This window comes from Tursiops truncatus, chromosome 15, assembly GCF_011762595.2.
Source record: "Tursiops truncatus isolate mTurTru1 chromosome 15, mTurTru1.mat.Y, whole genome shotgun sequence".
In the NCBI taxonomy this organism is placed as follows: Eukaryota; Metazoa; Chordata; class Mammalia; order Artiodactyla; family Delphinidae; genus Tursiops; species Tursiops truncatus.
In genome coordinates this window covers 1,108,329-1,130,227 of record NC_047048.1, presented here as the reverse complement: position 1 = coordinate 1,130,227, position 21,899 = coordinate 1,108,329, and the positions used below count along the sequence as shown (strand labels likewise).

At 58.5% G+C, this 21,899-nt stretch overlaps 1 protein-coding gene across 1 annotated transcript in view; it reads right to left on the bottom strand.

Moving 5' to 3' along the window:
* ELFN1 (extracellular leucine rich repeat and fibronectin type III domain containing 1) overlaps window positions 1-21,899 on the bottom strand; it is a 34,303-nt gene that overhangs the window by 10,567 nt on the left and 1,837 nt on the right. The window contains 1 exon segment of the mRNA XM_019947340.3: window positions 21,554-21,715. The gene's annotated coding sequence lies outside the window, so the exon portion shown is untranslated.

Genomic DNA, 21,899 nt, shown 5'->3' with positions numbered 1-21,899 from the left:
GCCCTGCAGCACGTCCCGTTGCTATGGTTATTTAATCAAAGCATACTTCCTGGCCACGATTAATTGTATTGAAGGTTTGGGGCACGGTTTTGGAGTGGAGATTATAAATGAGCAATTAGCCCGCAAACGCTAAATTAATAAATAAGGGAAATAATACACCCAGCAAAGTCAGTCCGAGAAGTCTCCGCAACGGAGTACTCAGGACACGGCGGCGGTGCCCAGGCTGGCCGTGCTGCAGGCTGTGCCTACGGCGCCCTGTGCTCAGGGGGCAGCTCGGCACGGTGCCCTCAGCAACGGGGTGTTTCCACGTGGGAAACGGGAGAGCCGCCATCACACCGGGGATTCTGACCACCAGCGACGCCTTCCCACGCCTAGGGCCCTCTCGCGCAGCCGGGCATTCAGAGTGTACGTTGTCCCCGAGTCCACGGCTGGTACCGTCAGGTCCCAAGAGGCCCTGTCCTTCCAGGAGGCTCCCCTCCACCACCCACCCCTCACATGCCAAGCATTCGCCCCACGAAACCTGTCAGAGGCCGCTGCCTCCAGGCCCCCGTGTTCCCGGGATGAACAAGCCTTGCCGGGTCCGGCTAGGCTGTAAGAACGAAACTGTGCACTGCGTGGCCTCAGCTCACACCCTCTCCTGCAGCTTCCAGAGGCGAGGCCAGCACCACGGCCAGGCCTGGGCCACAGACTCCTGTTAATTTGTGTGTCATCACGTACAAATCACACGCGCGCGCGCACACGCGCGCACACAGCTTGGGGACGCCGAGCTGTCCCGAGACCACACGTCTGCCTCTATCTGCATCCTTACATTTAACTTGCAATCCACCTGGAAAGTATTTCTCGGGTGTAAAGAAAGATAAAAATTGATGCCCCCCAAACCCCTGGAACAGGCACCCAATCGTCCTGACATCTTCTGCTGAAGAATCCACTCCCTGCACTTGACCCGTGATGCTCCGGCCCGCACCCCGGCGGGACTGTGCTTTCCACAGGGCACAGCTGGTCAAGCCTGTCCCCCTCCTCCCCCCTGCCACCCCGCGCAGCTCCCCAGTTCCCCCCCCATGAGCCCACGTCTCCAGCGGGCCACCCAGGCCCGGCGACGGTGCCTGCCTGGCCCTCACCGTTACTCCGCTTGTCCTACGCGGCAAAGAGTAACTTGCACATCTTCCATTTTCTCTGAGACGCCGTTTCCTCCGCCTGGAACCCTAACCCCGCCCATCACCCCAACCACCCCCTGCCAGGCGTTCTCTGTTCAGACTCCAGGTTGGAGCTGGGGACTCCCCTCGGTAATCCCAAAGCTGCCCGTGCTGGCCCCACCGCGACCCCACACTGCAAAGACCAGACCCCCTGTCTCTCCCCACCAGCGTCAGATCCCAGGCAGAAAGCCCTTGGCCAGCAGGCCCGGGTCCTGTCTGCCTTTCCAGGCACAGAGTAGGAAATGGATGCCGACTGAATTCGTGAGAATACTCAATCCACAATCACCCGTAAAGGAGAACAACCGCGTGTCGTGGTCTTCCGGGGATGCCCTCTATTAATGCCTCTTGTTCCAGAGTAATTATTAACAGATCCCCTCTCACTTGCAAATTATTCCCATTTGGGTGATAACTTGTTCCATGGTCACCCTCTAAGGAGGCCTCTGTCTGGGGACTATTCTGTTCCACTGACCACGCCCTGTCCCGGACACACCAAAGCAGCACCGGCCAGACTGCCCGTCGTTAAAAGGTCTACAAATAACCAACGCTGGAGAGTGTGGAGAACAGGGAGCCCTCCTACGCTGCGGGTGGGAATGTAAGTTGGTGCAGCCACTATGGAGAACAGTATGGAGATTCCTTAAAAAACTAAAAATAGAATTACCATATGACCCAGCAATCCCACTCCTGGGCATATATCCAGAAAAGACGAAAACTCTAATTTGAAAAGACACATGCACCCCTATGTTCATAGCAGCACCGCTGACAATAGCCAGGTCATGGCAGCAACCTAAATGTCTATCAACAGATGAATGGATAAAGAAGATGTGGTACATATATACAGTGGAATATTACTCGGCCATAAAAAAGAATGAAATATGCCATTTGCAGCAACACGGATGGACGTAGAGATTATCCTACTAAGCGAAGTAAATCAGAGAAAGACAAATACCCTATGATATCACTTATATGTGGAATCTAAAATAGGACACAAATGAACTTTTATGAAACAGGAACAGCCTCGCAGACATAGAGAACAGACCTGTGGTTGCCAAGGGAAAGGGGGGGATTGGGAGTTTGGGATTAGCAGATGCAAACTGGTACATATAGGATGGGCAAACAACAAGGTCCTACTGTAGAGCACGGGGAACTATACTCAACATCCTGTGATAAACCATAACGGAAAAGAATATGAAAAGTCTATACGTATAACTGAATCACTTTGCTGTACAGCAGAAACTAACACAACACTGTAAATCAACGAGACGTCAATAAAAAATAAATAAATAAACCACTGTCTCTATAACAAGCTTCCGTATCTAGGAGGCAAGGCATCCTTTGCACATTCTTCTAGGTCAACTCTTAGAACGATTTTATCTCGCTCTTCAAAACATGCCACCAAGGTGCGGACGGGAGTGCACGGAACCCAGAAATTAATTTTGGAAGAACCTGCAGGTTTTATAATATTCCAACACGGCTTATCTCACTCTTCTTGTTTTCTTTGGTATCTCTCAGGAAAACTTTACAGACTGCCTCACAATGACCCTAATTTTTCCTTGTAAATGCATTCCTAGGAATCCCACGGAGGTTTTTTTCGTTGCCATTGTGACTAGGGGCTGTTTATTTCATTATGTTCTCCAACTAGCTGCTGCTGGTACAGATAAAAACTATTGATTTGTGTATGCCTGTGTTCTGTGCAGCCCAGTACCTTCACCAAGTTCTCATATTAAATTATTTTTTCACTCGGTTCTTTTGGGTTTCTGAGGTCTCAAATCACATTGTCTGCAAATAATTACAATCCTTTCCTGTTTCCCGTTTAATTCTGTTTCATGTCTTATTGCTACGTCCAGAATATCTGGACAATGATAAAGGGCACTGTTGGGGTTTTTTGCATAGAAGTTTTTGAATTGGAATCATTAAAAATCTCATCGTTTGGAATGACACTGGCTGTTGAATTGAGACACAGATTCTTTACTGTGATAAGAAAGTGTCTTTCTAGTTCTATTTTTAGCGGTTACTTTAAAATCAGAAAGTGGTGCTGGATGTCATCACATGCCTTTTGTCACTTATTAACAAGGCATTAGGGCTGAGCTGCTCATACTGTGTATTATTGTATTAACAGATTTCTCTACTATTAAGCCATCACTGAATTCTTTCAATAAGTCCTGCATAATCAGGGCAGATTCTCTAATATTTTGTGGGACTGAATTTGTCTGTGTCTTATTGAGGACTTTGGATCCACTATTCACGGGCGAGATCCCTCTGGGGTTTCATTTCCTGGACCATCTTCACAGTTTGGGTGGGGCTCGGGGCCCTCCTCACATCTACCTGGGATGATTTCCCCCAGAGAGATTGCTTCTGATGGAGGCCTCCTGGTTCTACGAGCTCAGGGCCTCCACGGCAGATGTGCCCTGGACAGCCGTGTCAACAAATCCCATGAACGGCTTTGTAAAGTGCATGGCCGTTTTATCAAGTGAAACGTCACCCCTGACTCGTCTTTTGCTCATTCCGGGTTTACACGAGTCAGGGTCGGCTCAGAGCAGGGTAAACAGCAGAGGAAGCTCCGCCGGGAAAGCTTATGACAGGCATCTCATCTGGTGACTCCAGCACTGGCCTCCAGGAGGACAGGGAAATGCGGGAAGGGCTGCCTCGGAGGGAGACCCCAGCCCCCTCGGGTGACGTTAGGATTGCTCCACCACCCTCACAGGGCCTGCTGGTTTACGTTCCGCGTCATCTGTGTGTGGACAGATGGACATCACGTTAGGCCCAGATGAGTAAAAGACACAGACCTTCTCAGAACGCCCTCTGTAAATGAGGGGAAACCACGCTCCACACGGGAGGTGAGGCCACGGCTGCTACGGCAGATGGCTTTCCCAGAACTTCCCCTCCCATCTCGCCTGTGACGGGACCTGACTCCCCCTTCCACCACGAGGGGGGTCTCTCTCTGCACCCCTGGAAGCTGGGGGCCGCGACACCGCTCTGGCCAACAGCGCTGGCAGACGTGAAGCTGAGTCCGTCCAGGGCACAGCCCTCAACCAGCCTGCAGCCGTTTCCCGTCCCTTGGAAGAGCCGCCACCTAAAACCAGCGGCTTCCAACACGACGTGCTGGAGAAGCTGCTCGGGGGCGGAGGTGGGGGTGTGGGAGGCGAGCCACGGAAGCCCCCCTCAGGGCGCGTGAGGCCGCGGCGCTGACGGGAACCACGCAGCTGGGCCCTTCCCGAACTCCTGCTCCCAAAGCCATGGGCCAAACTCGGGCTCCCTTGTGCCCCCGAGGTTGGGGTCGCCCGTTACGCAACAGCAGTAACTGGCGCAGGGCTGAGCGCCGGTGAACAAGGAGGGCTGGGCCCCGTCCCCCAAGCCCTGCCGTCCCCCTCTGTCAGAGGGCCCAGCTTTTCATCTTCAAGAACCCACGGCAGGACCCGTCTGTGCTGCCGGCAGTGAGGCGGGGAGTTCAGAAAGGGGGTCTGGTTTTGGGGGTCAGGGAAGGCCGGTCAGTGTCTGAGTCACAGGGCGGCGGCCTGAGAGCGCCAGACCCTGAGCCGCATGGGACCTGGCCTGCTACTCACCAGCTGGGCCGTTTTGTGGAACTTTCTTACCTTCTCTGAGACTCAGTTTTACTTTCCTGACAAATGGAGCCATTGACAGCCACTCCCGGGGCCATCAGGAGAGTGGAGCGCAATGGTGTTTGTGAACACGCTGGGCTGGGCTGGGGGGAGGGGGCCTGTGTGTCCCCCACCCCCTCCCTTCACAGGAGGCGGGACCCCGTGATGCCATCAGACCCTCGGTCTCGGCTTCTGAGCCAGCACATCACCCAGCGCTTCTCTCTCTTCTGGAAAGTGGGAACAGTCACCGCACCCCACGTGCTCACTGGTTTGCACAAAGAACGCATGTGTCAGGTCCTCCCGGCACCCGAGCTCGAGGAGGGCTGTGGTCCAGGGGCAGAGGGACCAGGGAGGGTCTGAGCAAGGTCAGAAGGTGCGGCCAGGCCTGCGAGCCTGAGAGTTGGGGCGGCATCTTTCCCCGCGGGACGTGGGGCTGGACCCAGACGGGGGGCTGCCTGCGGCATCTTTCCCCGCGGGACGTGGGGCTGGACCCAGACGGGGGGCTGCCTGCAGCTGCCCCTCTGCTCGCCCGGCCAGCTCTGTAAATCCCCGCCTCTCAGTCCATAAAAAATCCACCTCATAACACACCAAACATTAATTACAGCCAAAACGCCAGGAAGGGGACTGGTCTGGAGGAGGCTGCTCTCATGCTAGTCACCGAGACGCTCTGGGGGTGGGGGTGGGACTCCTGCTTGGGGCTCCGAGGTGAGCCTCTCCCCACGACACGGGGCTGGGGAGGCGGAAAGTGGAGGCCAGGGCGCCTGGGATCTGGGTCTGGCCCTGCCCTCCAGCTCTGGCCCAGAGAAGGATCGTGCAAAGGGCTGCTGCTTCCTCCTGACGGTCAAGAGTGGGGAAGGTGAGCCCACACCCAGGGCTCTCAGCCCCCCATCTCCGTCCCCTGCAAACAGGACAGAGGCCCACCCACGGCCCTCTCAAGTCCAAGGGGGTGACAGTAATGAGTAGCGGATGTGGCCAGAGCCTCCAGCCAGGCGGAGCCCGGGAAGGGGCTGGGGGCAGTGAGCAGAAGCCCCCCTCAGGGGCTGGGCAGCCAGCCTGGGTGGCGCGGGAGGTGTCTGCTGGAAGGTCACTGGGTCACTGCTGGAAGGTCCCAAGGAGGCAAAGGGAAGATTCAGCCTCAGTTACTTGGCCCTGAGCCTAAGGAGATCCCCCCACGAGAATAAAAGGCCCTGTCTCCGTTGTCTCCGGCTACCGCAGGAAGACCAAGGCTGCGCACTTCAGCCGCGCAGGTGGTGGGGAGACCTCGGCTGGCAGCCCTGGAGACTCGCACCCCCCCCATCTCAGCCCTGAACCCTGTGGCAACGACCCTCTTCCCACAGTCATTCATTCACTCAGTGTTTACTGAGTGTCTACTTCCAGGGACAGGACAAGGTCGCTGTCCCCATGGGTCACAGAATGTGTGTGAAGAACACACGATCGGATCGCACAGCCCTAACCCGACCCTGGACTTCAGTCATATCACCTGGTGCTGTGTGCCCCAGGGCAAGTGGCTCACCCACTCTGGGCTTTAGTCTCCTCATCTGTAAAATGACTCATGGAAAGCACTGACTACGGTTCCTGGCTCAACAAGCGTGAGTCACCCCAGAGGAGCAGAGGCGTCGTAAGACTGCACAGAACATGCGCCGCAGAGCAGAGACTCCGCTGAGGTGGGGGCATATCCCAGCCGACCCTGAGGACCCCTTGCTGCTCCGCGTGACGGGCTCACATCCCCCCCGCCCCAGCCAGCCTGCACTGACAGACAGCCTCCCCTCTAGGTGTGGGACACACGACCTCAGCCCCCATCTCCTGCTGGTCTGTACTCAGGAGGAAACGGGAGAAGAGGGGGCTGGGGGACCCTCCTGGGGACACATCTGACTGGCAGATCCCCCTGGACGGCGGGCCCCCTCTGCAGCAGCTCCCCACCCCAGGTCCCGGAGGCCGCCGTGTGGGGTGGGGTAGTCCTGCAGCAAGAGGCCGAGCGGGGCATGTGCTGCCGCCCGAAGGGCACGGGGAGCGAGGGGGGAGGGGCGGGGAGCGAGGGGGGAGGGGCGGGGCGACACCCCACCCCCCGTGAGACAGAGGCATCCCCGGGTCCCCATCCCAGGGCCGCAGGCGGGGTGGCTGCTGCTGGGGTGGGGGGCACAGGGCGGGGAGGGGTCAGCCCCTGGCAGGTGGGGGCCTGCCTGAGACCCGCTGGGTGGGTGGGTGGGTGGGTGGGTTGGCGTGCGTGCGTGCGTCTGTGTGTCCGTGTCCCCAGGCTCTGACCCCTCGGGTATGGGTCTACCACCTGCCCCCCCCCCCCGCCGTGCTGCACACACACAGGCACACCGTGTTGCACAGGAGCGTAAGCCCCGCCCCACAGCGGGCAGGGGGGCAGCGGCACAGCAGCTGGAGGACGGTCAGTGCTCCGCGTAACTGACGAGGCAGGAATCGGCCCAAGCCCAAGCGGGGTGTGAGGACGGCCTCCCTCCTGACACCCCTTCCTCGCCGAGCTGAGTCCTGCCGCACCCCGCCGCCGTCTGCCGGGCGTCTGTGACTCTGCTCCTGGTTTGCAGGCCACACGCGCTGGTCACCGCCTGTTCCCCCGGCCAGTGCCGGGACCCGGGGGGCGGCTGTGGGCGGGATTTCAGGCAAGGCGGCCTCCCTCTGGCACGTGGTGTCGCCACCCCATTCCCTGGCTCCATCTCCCCTGAACGTGGTGCCTGGCCTCTGCTGCCCGCCGGGTATTGGGGTGCCAGGGGCAGCTGCCCCAGGCCCTAATCCCAGAGGGCTCCCGGAGGAGAGTCTGACATTCGTGGGGGCAGAGCGGTGGGCACTCACCGAGAGTGACACAGACCACGTCACTCAAAGCACCAGGGACGCCCCCAGTGGTGTCTGGGTGGTCCGCGGCTCTGTTCTCAAGGTGAGCAGCAGTTTGGACGAAGTCTGAGAGCCTGCAGGAAGGGGACAGACGCCGGAGGCCGGGACCAGGACCCAAGCATTCCCTCCAGCTGCAGTAACGGGTCAAATCCACCTCAGTGCAGTACGCGGGGCGAAAACATGCCAGGAAGGAGGTCACAGAGAAGCACGGCCCCACACCACTCACAGCGAAAAGACAGAGGCAAGAGGAGGCTCACAGGTAAATGCGGCGGCCTGAGAAGGTAACGCGGGCCGACTTAACAGAGGCATATCAGACGGAACAGAGGAGGCGATGATCCGGCACTGCTCCAGAGGGTCGGGCTCCAGACCTCACACTCGCAAAGCACCTACTCTGCGCCGCTCTTCTGACAGCTTTACGTCTCGTTCACACTATGTATTTAAACCAATCTGGTGAAGTCAGTACTGTTATTGTCCATTTTACAGAAGAGGCACGGAGATGTCTATTAACTTGCCCGAGTTTCCACGGCTACTCAGGTGGGGCCGGGTTCAAACCCGGGCAGTCTGGCCCCAGAGCCTGTGTGTGTGACCACGCGTCATGGGGCCAACAGATCAGTGTTCCAAGGCGAGTGACCCTTGGAACCCTTGGTGAAGCGCACACGCAAAAGCCGGGGGTCCGAGGAGAGGCAGGAGGCAACGGGGGTGTTTGGCTCCGTCCCCACAGGGCGTGCGTAGGGCAGAGGGGCGGAGCCTGTGTGTGGACACCGCGTGTGACCACTGTCCCCCCTTGCAGGACTCCCAGGGCCAGCTGATGCGAGCCTGGGCCAGCCGGCCTCGCTGAAAAGCAACCGGGGCGGCACCGTGAAGGCAAAGATGCACGTAGCCCGTGAGCCCAAATCCCTGTGCTGCCTGCACCCCAGAGGAGCTGCGAGGGGTCCGAGGCCGTGCGCGACCGAACCGAGGGGTCCTCAGAGACCTGACTAAGCACGCGGCACGCGCCCGGTGAGCGCTACACGGCGGGGACGGGAGCCTCCGGGCCGCGGGCGCGCAGCCGCCCACCACCCGGGCCTCGGGGCGGGACGCGGGACTCCGCCCACCACCCGGGCCTCGGGGCAGGACGCGGGCCTCGTGCAGAGTGCAAGCAAAGAAGGCAGAATCAGCATCACACAACTTAGTGAAGGACTTACTCTAGCGGGGAGGGGAACAGGACGAGCCCTGGGGGTGCCGGTGCGGATGGCTGCACGCCAATGTGCTTAACGCTCGTGACCTGCACGCTTAGATGGTAACTTACCACCATTAAAAATTTATAAGGAAAAGGGGGGATAGGGTCTGAGAGGGGCACACAGAGGCTTCGGGCGGGGCAGGGGGTGGGGGGGCACTTGAACGCGGCCCTCTGTCCCCTCCAGGGCTTCCCTACGACCCAGGCAGTGACTGGGGTTAGGGAGAGCTTTCATGGTATCTTCTTCATACCTCGGGCTGCATTAAATATTTTATAATTAGTGAAATATTTATTAGAGATTTCTTCAATATTTGAGACGTCTTAATATTTTATAAGAGATTTTAAAATGTTTTGAAAAGGAATGGGCTGCTGTGTGAGACTGAGCTCCCCGTCGCCAGAGGTGTGCAAAGAGAGGTAGGCATCAGAGCAGGCACTCACGCTGGAGCGGGGTGGGCTAGAGCAGTGGTTCCTAAACCAGGAAAACCACCAGGACACTTGTGAGCTTTAAAAACACAGCCCCCCCAGGACCCGACTCTGGTTTCTGTCTCAAGGCCCCACTGGCCTAGCTGGGGCACTGTCTGGTCTGTGCTTTGTTTCCAGGCCCCGAGGACCAAGCCCAGGCCACTCGGGCTGTTGACCAGCTCAGCCAGTTCCAGGGCTGGGGCAGAAGGCTGTCAGTTTCACAGCCGTTGAGCAGAGGATGACATGTACCAGCCCCGAACTTGATCCCTAGAGTTGCTGGCCAAGGGCCTTCCAGGACGTGTGATGCAAGGCTCCCACTGCACAGATGGAAACACTGAGGCCAGAGAGGAGAGGGGTGTCAGGACCACGGGAGGGGGTTCGGCGAGGACAGAGGGCGGGCTGGAGCCTGAGCCTTCCTGCCTTCTTTCCGGGGCCTCTCTGTATCACAGGCTTCACGACCCCTGGTGGACAGAGCCACGCTGGTGACCCCCTGCAGAGGTCCCTCCGGCCAGGCCCGGCCTCCACCAGGTGCTGAGGAACCGTGTGACGGTTGAACTTGGCAGGCTGGGCAGGTGCATACGCTCTCTGCGACGGCTCCCGGGAGAGGCCGAATCCCTGTCTCACGAGCCGACAGCTCTGACGTGCCTGCCCCTCCCACCCGGTCGACAAAGCATTTAATGGTTCCTACGTGCCAGGAGCCCCGCCAGGGAGGCAGGGCAAACAGGGTGAACCGTCCAGCAAGGTGCCCGCCCTTGCTGTGCCGTCCCAGCGAGCTTGAGGAATCACATCAAGAGAACCTTCCAGCTCTGGCCTCTGCCCTCTAAGGGCCTGTACTCACAAGCCCAGAGAGGGCAAGGAATGTTCCCCGGGTCACACAACAAGGTCACAGCAGACCCAGGACGAGGGCCTGGCTGTCCTGAGCCCTTCTCCAGGGGGCTCCTCTGTACCTCCACCCCAACCCCGCGCCAGGACATCAGGGCCGCGCAGCAGCCCCGGGGCTGGGAGTCCAGGAGGAGGTCGTGCAAGCGATTAACACTGTAGCTGGTTCCCTTCTGCCTGCTCTTCCCCCACAAACAGGGTGCCAGAGCGGAGGGGCTGAGAGCTGGCTCTGCAGACGAGTTGCCACTCGCCAGATGAGGGCCTTGGGCACGCCGCTAAATGTCTGTGTCACTGCTTCCTCGTCAGAGAGCCCCAGAGGGCTGAGAGAATTAGTTATAATCACGCCAGATAACTGTCATCAAATGTTTGATTTTACAAGCGCTGAGGCACGTATTTAAATGCTATTCAACACAAAGCAACACGATGATGGGTCTTATTTGACAGACGAGGAAACTGAGGCACCACAAGGGCGAGGAGCACGTCAGTGGGTGGCCAGGCTGGGACCTGGACCAGGCGGACGGCGTGGGCTGCCCACTGGACCGTCTCAGTACGAGAGGTCTGAGCTAAGTCTCAGCGTCATCAGTACTTCCAACAATAACGTAAGGGTGTCTTACGATATAAAATAAAAAGTAATCGTAACAGCCAGGTCTGTGGAAAGGGGGGCCCAAGTACAAAGATGGGGGCGCTCAGAGGAGGAGGGGATCCAGTCCAGGAAGGGAGAGGTGGTCTCAGGGCCCATGAAGCCCGAAGCAGGAAGGGCCTTCCAGGACCTCGGGCTGCACTGGCCACATTCCTGGCTCATGACGCCAGGCAGGGGGCTGTCTGGGCCTCACCTGCCCCACCAGGTCCGGCTGGGTCGGTGAAGGTGGCTGCCCGGTCCTTCCCCAGCACACGGCCTCGGGGCGCTCTCTGCTGCAGCGGGCTGGGGGCCGACGCTGGTTGGGGGGTGGGCCCGCTGCCCCTTTCTGGAGGCTGGACGGGCCTTGAGGGGAATCAAAGGTGGGCGAGGACTCCCCGGGCCCCGGCTGGAGGCTTGGGACCCCTGGCTGGTCCCACCCTCGTCTTCCCAGCAGAGGGGGTGGGTGGTGGTCCCAGGCTGCGTCCCAGCGAGAACCTGGGCTTCCCCGTGATGAGGGAAACGGGGTGGGAGTGGGGCTGGAGAGGAGGGGCGTCTCCTGGGACAGCTCCAGGCCACACGGAGCTCACGGGGGGAGACGTGCCGGGATGCTGTCTCGGGGCTGAAAGAGAGGAGGCCGGGCCTGCAGGCGCCACCCGCCCCCCAGGGGCCTGCTCCTTCCTGGTCTCAGTGCTCGTCACCACCCCCGTCACCCCCATTTGAAACGAGTCCTCCGGGCCCTGCTGTGTCTCTGGTTTTCATGATGACGGCACAGATCTGCCGGGGGCCCCAGGAAGCAGCTCCCCACGGACTCAGTGTGAACAGCCGTCCAACACGGCTCCTGTTCCAGAGGCCCGGGGGGCTCTGAGCCCCTGATTCTCCCCTGCAAAACGGGGACCGTGGCTCCCACACTGCCCGCCCACCTTGCACAGACAAATGGCGAGCAAGTCCCCCCCACGTGTCAGATGCTGGGCCAACAGGGGTGCAGAGGCCAGCAAGGCCAATGCCTTGGAATTGCCGGTCTGGTGGAGGAGACAGAGCTCCAGCTGGCACAAGTGAGATGTAATCGTGAGACAGCACTGCGGGGAGCTGGCGCAGGGGGATCCGTCCAGGGGTCCAGGTCTCGGCCCGTGTTCCCAGAGACCTGAGAGAGAGCTTGGCTATGCAAAGGACATAGGTGAAAAGACGGGCGGGGCCTATGAGGAAGCACAGAGGCCAGAAGAGCCGGAACTCGGAAGGTGGGGTTGGTGGGGTGAAAGGAACCCGCTGGGGCAGACCTGCTGGGAGCTCTGATCTCAGCCCGGGGGCACTGGGGAGCCACTGAAGGTTCAGTAGAGAGGAGGAATGATTACCCTGGCTGTTGACGGAGAATGAACTACTGCAGGAAACAGTGGGTGTGCAGGGAATAGAGAGGAAGCTGCAACAGTCACTGAAGGAGGGAGGACAGGGTTCTGGGCTGGCTCGTGGAGGGAAACGGAGAGATGAGGGGAGGCAGCCACGAGACACAGACAGTACCCGGCGGAAACCTACACACGCGTGCGCAGGGAGACTCAGGTGCTCACAGCAGCACTATTTGTAACAGCCCCAGCTGGACACTACCCGCTGCCCATCAACAGGAGCCCAGACAGCACACCGTGACACATCCGCACCACAGGACAGTCATGACACAGCGACAGGATGGGCGAGCCCTAAGGACGCAACAATGGGATACACGTCACAAACACAAGGTCGAGCGAACCATTTACACAGAGCTCCGAAACAGGCAGTGTGGTTACAGGAAGGCTAGTGGCCACCCTTGGGGTGGTGAACGGAAGGGGACACGAGGAGGGCCTCGGGGGGCTGGTGACGCCCTTGATCTGGGTCCCAGGGACACGAGTGTGTCCGGTTCATAAAAGTTTATTGAGCTAAACGTACTTGTGACTCCTCACTTTTCTGTCTGTTACGCTCCAATAAAAGATTCGAGAGAGAGAGAGAGAAACGGGGTACTTAGGAGGTCAGACCAATGTCACCCGGAGATCTACTGGGTGGTGGGAGACCAGGGGCAGTGAGCGATGATGAGTTGGTACAGTCAGAGCCATGCCGAGCTTGGGGTGCCTGTGACGGAGGATGAGGGGAGATGGCCAAGGCCTGGGCTGGGCAGAGAAGACCGGGCAGAGGGGGGAGATGGTCCAGGCGCTGCCCGCACGGTGTGGCTGAGGCCGGGCAGGGAAAGGGCACAGCAGGAGAAGAAAGCGTGGGCAGGGACTTCAGGAGGACCCGCACTTAGGGACACCTGAGAGGGAAGTGCGTCCAGAGGCAGGAGGGCCCAGATGCCAAGAGCAGAGGAGGATGTTTCAGGACAGAAGGTGTGATCCGGGGCACTGAGTCCCGGGCACATGGGAACCTCTGAAGTCACAGGGTGCTGTAATTGTCGGGGTCCCGATTTCACAGATGAGCTGGGATCAGGGCACGTCCCAGAGGTCTCCTCCACGTGTATCAGGCGAGTATCACCTGTGCTGGAACCAGCCCAGGCTGCAAGGGCTCAGAACACACTAAAGAGGGGCAGGGGCAGGTGGGGGACAAGGCTGGCACGTGCAGGGAGAGCAGGCGCCCACGCCGTGAGCTGAGGACGGACAGAGGGGCTGACGGGGTGTGGGGGAGGGAACCATCTCTGAGCGATGGGTATGTTCACGGATGGGTGTGTGCAGACCAGACTCTCAAGGATGAAGGAGGGGGAGGGGTCTGGGGGGGTCGGGGCTGCCTGACCCAGACCTGGCCCTGTTGGTGGGGAGGGTGGCCCTGGGGTGTGGAGAAGCGGCAGGGGCGGGGCAGCATTCAGCGCCCTGACTCTGTGCAGGTGCTCAGGACCATGGACAGCTCTGGGCTGGCCCTAGATGCTCCGTAGAGGCCTAAATGGGGAACCCAAGCTCCTGCCGCTGGGACATCCCCCCCTCAGCACCGCAGAAGCCCAGGCTCAGAGAGGCTGACAGACGTGCTAAGAAGGAGGAATGAGGACATGGCTGAGACCAAGTGTCACTAACACAGGGTCTGGGGGCCGCACTGTCCACAGAGAGGAAACAGACAAGATGATCTGTCTCTAGGTAGGGTGGCCACAGTTTGCCCTGCCAGTGTAATTGTTAACACTGCCTCTTTTTACTCTCAAAAGTGCTTCCGGTTTGGACGCTAACTTACAGAGCCACCCTCTTGCTAGAGGGCCTTTCCACTCAAAACGTACTAATGATCTCCTCTTGCTCCATAACTGTCAGTAACGGCAAGCTTCCTGCCCAGACCAGTGAGGTTCTGGGAGTGGACAAGTCACACGCCAGCCCCAGCCCCCATTCACCAGCCAGGCCGGCCAAGGATGCCCTGCACCTGCTTCTTCTCCCTGCAGGTCCTGAGGCCACAGGACGTCCAAGAAGAATGCGTGACCAAGCTCTCTTGTTGGTCACCAGTTTCTATCCTCCTCTTCCTTTACTACTGGACCCACATATAGACTGTGGTTCCCAGCATCCCTTGCAGATAGGCAGGGCCTATGACCCAGTTCCAGCCAACGGGATGTGAGTGGAGGTTGAAGGGCACCACTGCTGAATCACTCCCTTGAAAGGAATGGGCATGCATGCACCTTGCCCAGTTAGGATGCAGATGTGATGGTGGGAAATGCAGCAGCCACTTTGGTCCCAGACACAGAAGCCACAGGTTATAGTGACAGAGCTGCCCTACCAGCCCTGGGCCACAGGCTTCTGGGCTGCTTTGTGAACAAGAAATAAAGTTCTATCTCATTTGAAGTATCGTATTTTTGGAGAACTTTAACGGCTCACTAATAGAGATGAGGGCCTTCTCAGTCGGGGGACAGATTACGAGGGAGAGAGCTCAATGGGGTCTGGAGATGCTCCGGGGGCCGGGAACAAAGGAGAGGCAGAGTTGGCAGCCCTGCCGCACACCCTGCAAGCTTGTCCCCCCCACTCTCCATCTTACCTCTCTCCACCCGCCCACCACAGCCCAGGCCCGGGCCACTTCCTACGCTGTGTGCGTGCCAAGTGCTATGCAAACACCCTTTCTCACACCTGGAAAGGCCTCCTCTCCGCCACCCACCCCAAGTCCTGCCCATCCTTCCCTCCAGGAAGCCGGCTCTGTCCGGTCTGCTTCTCTGAGCTCTGCGCACTCACACATCCTGTCTGGAGGGCTCAAGGCCCACGGGAGCCCCTTCCCCAGCCAGGCCTGGCCCTCCAGCTGCACAGACCAAGCACAGCGCCCACCTCTGCCCACCCTCCCCAGGAGCCTCAGTGTTGGCAGGTCAGCCTGGAACTGCAGCCGGCCATACGCGCTCGGCATCTCAGGGCCGAACCGCAAGCGACCAGGCCAGAGGCATTCATGGGTCCGGGGCCAGGACAGGCAGGGAGCCCCTGCGGGCTCCAGGCACCCTTGCTGTCCACGCAGAGAGCAGCGAGGGTGGGAGCCCTGGGCGCGGCGGGGGGCAGGACCCTCAACCCTTCTGCACCTCCATTTCCCGGGGGCGGTCACAGCAGGGACGCCTGTCACTCAGGGCCACTGTGGGGAGTGAGCTCTGGCATGGAGAGGGCCTGCACACAGCGGCGCTCAGTAAATGCATCCTCGCTCCCTCCACCCTTCCCTCCCTCCTGAACATCCTGGCAGAGAAGCTTCTCTAGAGCTCTGGGTCACGTCCATATCAAATCACCACGACGAAGAAACAACTGTCTGCTGGTTCCCCTTCCGGCTCCCATGCCCCGTGCCTGCCGCCCCCTCTGGCCTGCTCCAAACCCCGCTCTTCACCCCATTCCCCCTCCCATCACCCCCACAGCTGTCATCACCCCGGCCTGGGCAGCGGCCTCCCCGCGCTGGTCCCTCCCGCTCCCCGCACGCCCCGACCCACTCTGGCTGCAGCCCTGGCTGTGAGTCACTGGGGCTGAGCATGCAGAGGAGGGGGAGGGCAGGGCGGAGCCTGGGGCCCCCCCGGGATCATGGGGACACGTATGCACAGAGGGGCATATGCACACGTGTGCAGGCTGTGGACATCCACGAAGCAGGAGGTGGGAAGGGGGGAAGGCAGGGGAGGAGGCAGAGGTGGGCTACTCCTCGGTGCCTCTCATTCACTTCATCAAAGGGCCCCACCAGCAGCTGCCACACCCCCATCGTACGGATGAAGAACAGAGAGGTGAAGTGACTTACCCCTGACTGCACAGCTGGCCAGCACTGGCACCCATATTGAAATCTGGGACCTAGACTGGGTCCCTGGCAGTGGCGCCAAGGAGATGGGTCAGAAGTCAGGTCTACGAGGGAGGGGGCGAGAAGCTCAGGCTGAAGGAAAAACCCGTAGCAGAGATGGGTGCACGGGGCCGCAGGCCCAACCCAGGAGCCCTGGCCCGAAGGAGAAGGGGTCTCCAGGGCCTGCGCAGCCAGAGACAGCCCAGAACAGGAGGCGCCCCGAGGCTCGACCCTCCTCCCGCTAATTCACTCCAGGAACCAGAGGATGTACGTTCTATGAGGAAACGAAAAGGCAAATTAAGGTCTAGGAGCAGAAACGTGGCCCCGCAAGCCTGGCCCACCAGCTGGCTGGAGGGACACACAGGCCAAGGAGGGGCTTTGCCGGAGGCCCAAGGGGGAGCACAGGGACCCAGGGCCCAGGAGGGCTGCGGGAGAGGGGAGAGACGCTCCCCCATCCAGGGCAGCTCTGTACAGGCTGACTGGACACCCCCGCAGGTGGCTAGGGCAGTGTGGGTCCGCGGGGACGAGAAATGCGACGGAGGCAGAGCCACCCTCGAGCTGAGCCCACTGTGGACAGCAGGAGCCAGGTGTGGGGTGGAGGGGGGAAGAATGCCCCGAGGCGGGGCCACAACTCATCTCACAAAGGCCAGCACGTGGCCTCGTGAACACAGGGCAGGGGTCTACTGCCTGGAAAACAGGAGGCACCAGGTAAGCATGCAACAGATAGAGGGACCATTTAGTGAGAACCAACCATGAGGCGGTAGTGGACCACAGTGGGCAAGAGAACAGGCTCAGGTTGTTATCCTGATAACCAGGAACAGACTCGGCCAGTATACTCCCTTCCCTTCACCTCCTCTGCTTTTCCCACCCGAGATGCAGATACGATGGCTGGAGGCACAGCAGCCATCTGGGGGCCATGAGGACAAATGCTAAGACTGGCCAAGGGGGCAGCTACAAGGAAACTGAATTGCTGATAACTTCCTTAGACTGTGTACCACCCCCACTGCTGCACTCTCTACACGAGAAAAATGAATTGCTACATGGGGTTCAACCACGCAAGTGTCAGGTTTCTTCTGTCTTGTTCGGCCAAATTCAATCCCTAGCTGACACAGCATAAAATAATGCTGAATAATTTCATTAGACAGTTACTCTTAATTTAATTCTTTTCAGTGCTGCTGATTACATCAAAAGAAAGTCTCAGATCAGGGCTAGTAAAGTCTTGAACGCCTGTGCACACTTGCTGTTTTCCCTTTTTAATAAAGCGATAGCAGGCCTTGGGCTCTGAGCTTTCTCTGGGCCGCGGCATCCAACTAGAATTTAATAACATTGCTTTGTTTCCACTGAATTTATTTTTATGATTATGAATTCTATTTATGGAAAAGGAGGCTTGTTTTCTATTTGTAGTAGTGCCATGAAAGTTCCCTTTTAAATAAATGTATTTAAGTTTTTAAAAAGTAAATTTACTTAGAGAAAAACAGTAACAACACAGTCAGAGGGAGTGTGTGTGGGGGGGGGGGCGGGGGGCGGGAGCATGGAGGAGAGGGTAACATGGGTGGCTACTCCCCAGCCCTGCACTTCGGCTGCTGGGGACTGTCTGCTCCTGAGCTCCGGGTAGGCTGAAGGCTGGGGGCTGATCTCCGTTGTTTGTCCGGCCTGGGGCAGGGAGTGGACGGCTGGACCCCGGGCGTCGGGAATCTCTACAAGGTGGAGCTCAGAGTCGTGCGCTGGGCAATCAGGTGATGAGATGTGAGCAGGGGTTTGAAGCTGTCCTGGTAACCAAGCCACTAACTCAAAGTCTCAGCTCCCTCCAGCCTGTCTGTGTGAGGCCCCGACTTCAAAAGCGGGGCCTCCAGGAGCAGGCGTGACCTTTTGCTAATTAGCTCGGGCTGTTTGCTCTGCGGCCGCCAGCTGATCTCTGGACAGCAGCTCTAACTCTAGCCACTGCTGCCTGTCACCATCCGGCAGATAAATAACTCCGCTCCTTGGAGAGAAGGGGGTGGGGAACCATGACAGCTGGAGGGCTGGGGGAGGGGCAGGGATGTGCAAGAGGGGAGGGGGTGGGTCCCGACGGTGCTGGGTGGCCAGTCACCCTTAGGTCATGCCAGCTGTGCTGGGGAAAGCATCACCCCCGTTTCTCAAAGAAGAAAACCGAGGCCTAGGGAGGGGAGGGGTCTTACAGCGGGGGGGCTGGGGTGCCAGCTCCCAGATCTCCCTCTCACCCACCACCCACAGCCCAGGGCCACTCGCTGGGCTCTGTCCCTGGTGCTGAGCAAGTGCCGGCACAGAGCTGGCCCTGACAGGTCACCTGGGGCCACCAGAACACTCAGAAGGTTCCTTCTGGACTCTTTAGTCATTGCTTCAATATAAGACACTTCTAAGGACGAGGTCTTAGGACCAGGAAACGGAGGAGGAAGGAGGCAAGAATAGACCAAGAAAGTTCAAGTCGCTGAATGACAAAATGTTCTATCTGGAAGGGATCTCAGGAACAACAGCCCAACCCCCAGGCGCCTGGAGAAGACCTAGTGCAAGGCGTGGGCTCCCCGCCAGACCCCGCAGGAGCGCCACCATCTGCTTTGCCACCTGCCTGCTCAGGTGGGGCAGGGCTGGGAAACGTCCCATCCATTCATCCCACAAACATTCATTCAGCGTCTGCCACCCGCCAGGCTCAGGAGGCTCCCCGCGGAACACGCAGCCTGGGGCCAGTACAAGGGCTCCAGGGCCAAGGCAGGAGGGGGATGCCCCCCGGCCGTGGGGGTCCCGGACTAGCTCGGGTGAGCCCGAACTTGACGTGGGCTGGGGAGAGCGGGCACCTCGGAAGGAAGGGAAGAACTAACATTTATCTAACGTGATGGGCCAGAGACACTCCCATTTCATGCTGGGGGGGCAAGGGGTGATACCCCTTACTGTTTCCTGAGCGCCTACTGTACACCAGGCGATTCACACATCCCACTGAACCCTCTCCTTAAGGGAGAGATCATTATATCTACTTTACCGATTTAAAAAACGTGAGGTCATAAGCGAAGTCAGCCAGAAAGAGAATGACAAATACCTTATGATCTCACTCACGTATGGAATCTAAAATACGACACAGGGACTTCCCTGGCGGTCCAAGGGTTAAGACTCCACGCTTCCAATGGAGGGGGCGCGGGTTCGATCCCTGGTCGGGGAACTAAGGTCCCACATGCCACGCAGTGCAGCCAAAAATTAATAAGTAAATAAAATGAAATAAATAAAGTACGACGTGAACTTATCTACGAAACAGAAACAGACTCACAGACACAGAGGACAAACTCGAGGTGGCGGGGTGGGGGAGGGATGGATTGGGAGTTTGGGATGAGCAGATGCAAACTATTACATAGAGGATGGATAAACAACAAGGTCCTACTGTAGAGCACAGAGAACTATATTCAATATCCTGTGATAAACCAGCACGGAAAAGTATATGAAGAAGAATATATATGTATAACTGAGTCACTCCGCTCTACAGCAGAAATGAACACACCCTTGTAAATCAGCTATAGTTCAATAATTTTCTAAAACGTGGGAGGCCAGAGGTAGCGAGTGACCTCTCCAGCACTGTACATCCAAAATTCAGCAGAGTAGGGTCTGTCCGACACCAAATTCACTCCAAAGACAGACGGACCTTGGAGAGAGGATATTCCAGGCAAAAGTACCACCATGAGCAAAGGCACAGGGTAGGAAAGGACTGAGCTGATGCCAGGGCCTCAGCTAAACCCGGGCTGTCCTGCACCTTCACGGCCATGCCAATGGCCTGAGGTCAGCACCCCCGAATCCACCCAGCCGGGCCCTAAGTGTACACTCTCTACCACAGCCCTGGGCCTCCGGGGTGTCCCGTCCACCCCTGCGTCACGCTCCACTGCTGTGTGGTTCAGTCTGGACGCCCATGGGGGTCTTAGGCTACTGTGTGGTCAGAGCTGCCCCCACCCCAGACTGTCCTATCTTCTCAACTTCTCAACAAATCCATGGAGAAGGTTCTTGGGGACCCCACCATATTTCATATGGGAAACTAAGGCCCACTGAGGGGCAGGTGCTGGTCTCTGTCCCATGGAGCCAGAGCCCAGCCCACCCCCAACCCCGACTTCCTGGATGATATCAGCTAAAGAGACGGGGGGCCACGGGGCAGCATGAACTGCATCCTCACACACTTCCCTCCTGCTAAACCTGGAGGTCCCTGGAGGGACAGGGGTCTCCACCCACCATGCCCAGGGTCTGGCAAATGGCGGGCACTCGATGGCCGTCTGGAGAATGACGGAAGGAGCAGTGACCAGGCGGCTTAACCCTGTGACCCGGCCCCAGCCCAGCGCTCCACCCGCGCCTGCGCTCTGACCCCCACCCACGCCAAGCCTGCCCGCCCCCAGGGCTTTGCTCGGCCGCTCCCTCTGCCTGGGACCCCTGCGGCCTCTTCTCCTGCCGGTGGGCTCCTCTCCGTCCTCGATTCCTCTTCAGAACCACCTCCCCAAAGCCTCACTCGAAAGCCACGCTGAGGAGCCACATGCCGGAGGACAAAGCTTCACAAATCCCCAGACGCCTCCTGTCACAGTCCGTTAGAGTGGGCAGAGCATAAGACCACCATCACTTTAAATGAACCCAGTTTACAGGATTCTGTAACAGCCGAACACAGCAGGCAACAGTCTACTGCAAACACCCAAAACCTAAAATCCACTTTTCAAGGTACCGTGTCACTTACCAACAGCACCTCCTGCTGGTTCAGTGAAACATTACAACCCAGCTCTATCAGACGAGGAAACTCCCATTCACAGCACCTGCCTAGGAGCCAAGTTTGAAAACTGCTGAGTCAGAGTCCCAGGACCACACGAAGTACTTGTGGCCTGGAGAAACCCAAGATACGGTCGACAGAAGAGGGCATATCTGTGATTTCTGAACGCACTGAAGGAGAACAGCTTGTCCAGAGACTTTCCAGCTGGAGGTGAGACTCCAGCAGACACAGCACAGCTGGTCACGAACACCTGGCCACTGGGATGGCAGCTTCAAGCCCCATCATTCACTTAGGTATTCAATGCAGCATCTCAGATAATTTTTTCCATATAAGTCTGTCTTCAAATATACACGGAGTCAATATTAACATATACCGCGCAGCAGGTACGGCCTTACGCTCCAACACGTGACGCCGCATCTTCTCCCATAAAGTGGTGGAAGACGAAATCGCTTTTACCCCACAGACCATCCCCTGACTCATCAGGGGAGGATGCTGGACAGGCCTGAGCACGGCCACTGCCTACTCAGACCATTCTCGGGTCCCCTGAAACCCCCCGTCCCTCTTGCTGAGTCTTAGGGAGCCCCTGCAGCCTTTGCCCATTTCCTCTGTGGGCTGGGCAGCACCTCTGAACGGGAGCCAGACCCTAAAGGCCGACTGTTTTCTGCAGGAACGGCCAAATTTCCCCCCACCCCTTCCAGGCCGCACCCATGACCCAGCACACCTGCCTCCCAGGTCCTTATGAACTGGCCCTGCCCCCCTTTGCCGGGACAGCCAATGAGCAAGGGCATCCCTTACCTCCGGGTCAGGGCCCGCCGATGACCTGGCCTGTCTGAGAAGACCAGGCTGGTGTGTTCCTCCCCAAGGGGGTCGTAGGCATCACATCCTCGTTTCAGGACACAGAGGGAGAGCACGGGTCCAGACAAAGTGCAGGACACGGTGTCACCAAGGCAGCTTCCACTGTGTGGAGACAGAGGGGAGAGGAGTTGAGAAGGGAACGGGCCTTTCGGAAGATCCCATCTACCCGAGCACAGGGGGAGTCTCTGCCCTGTGTGTGCTCACTGTGTGGGTAACAAAACGGAGGGCAAGCGAGGAGCTGACACAGAGGCAAGAGATCAACAGAACTTCGCGGTCCAGACCGGCT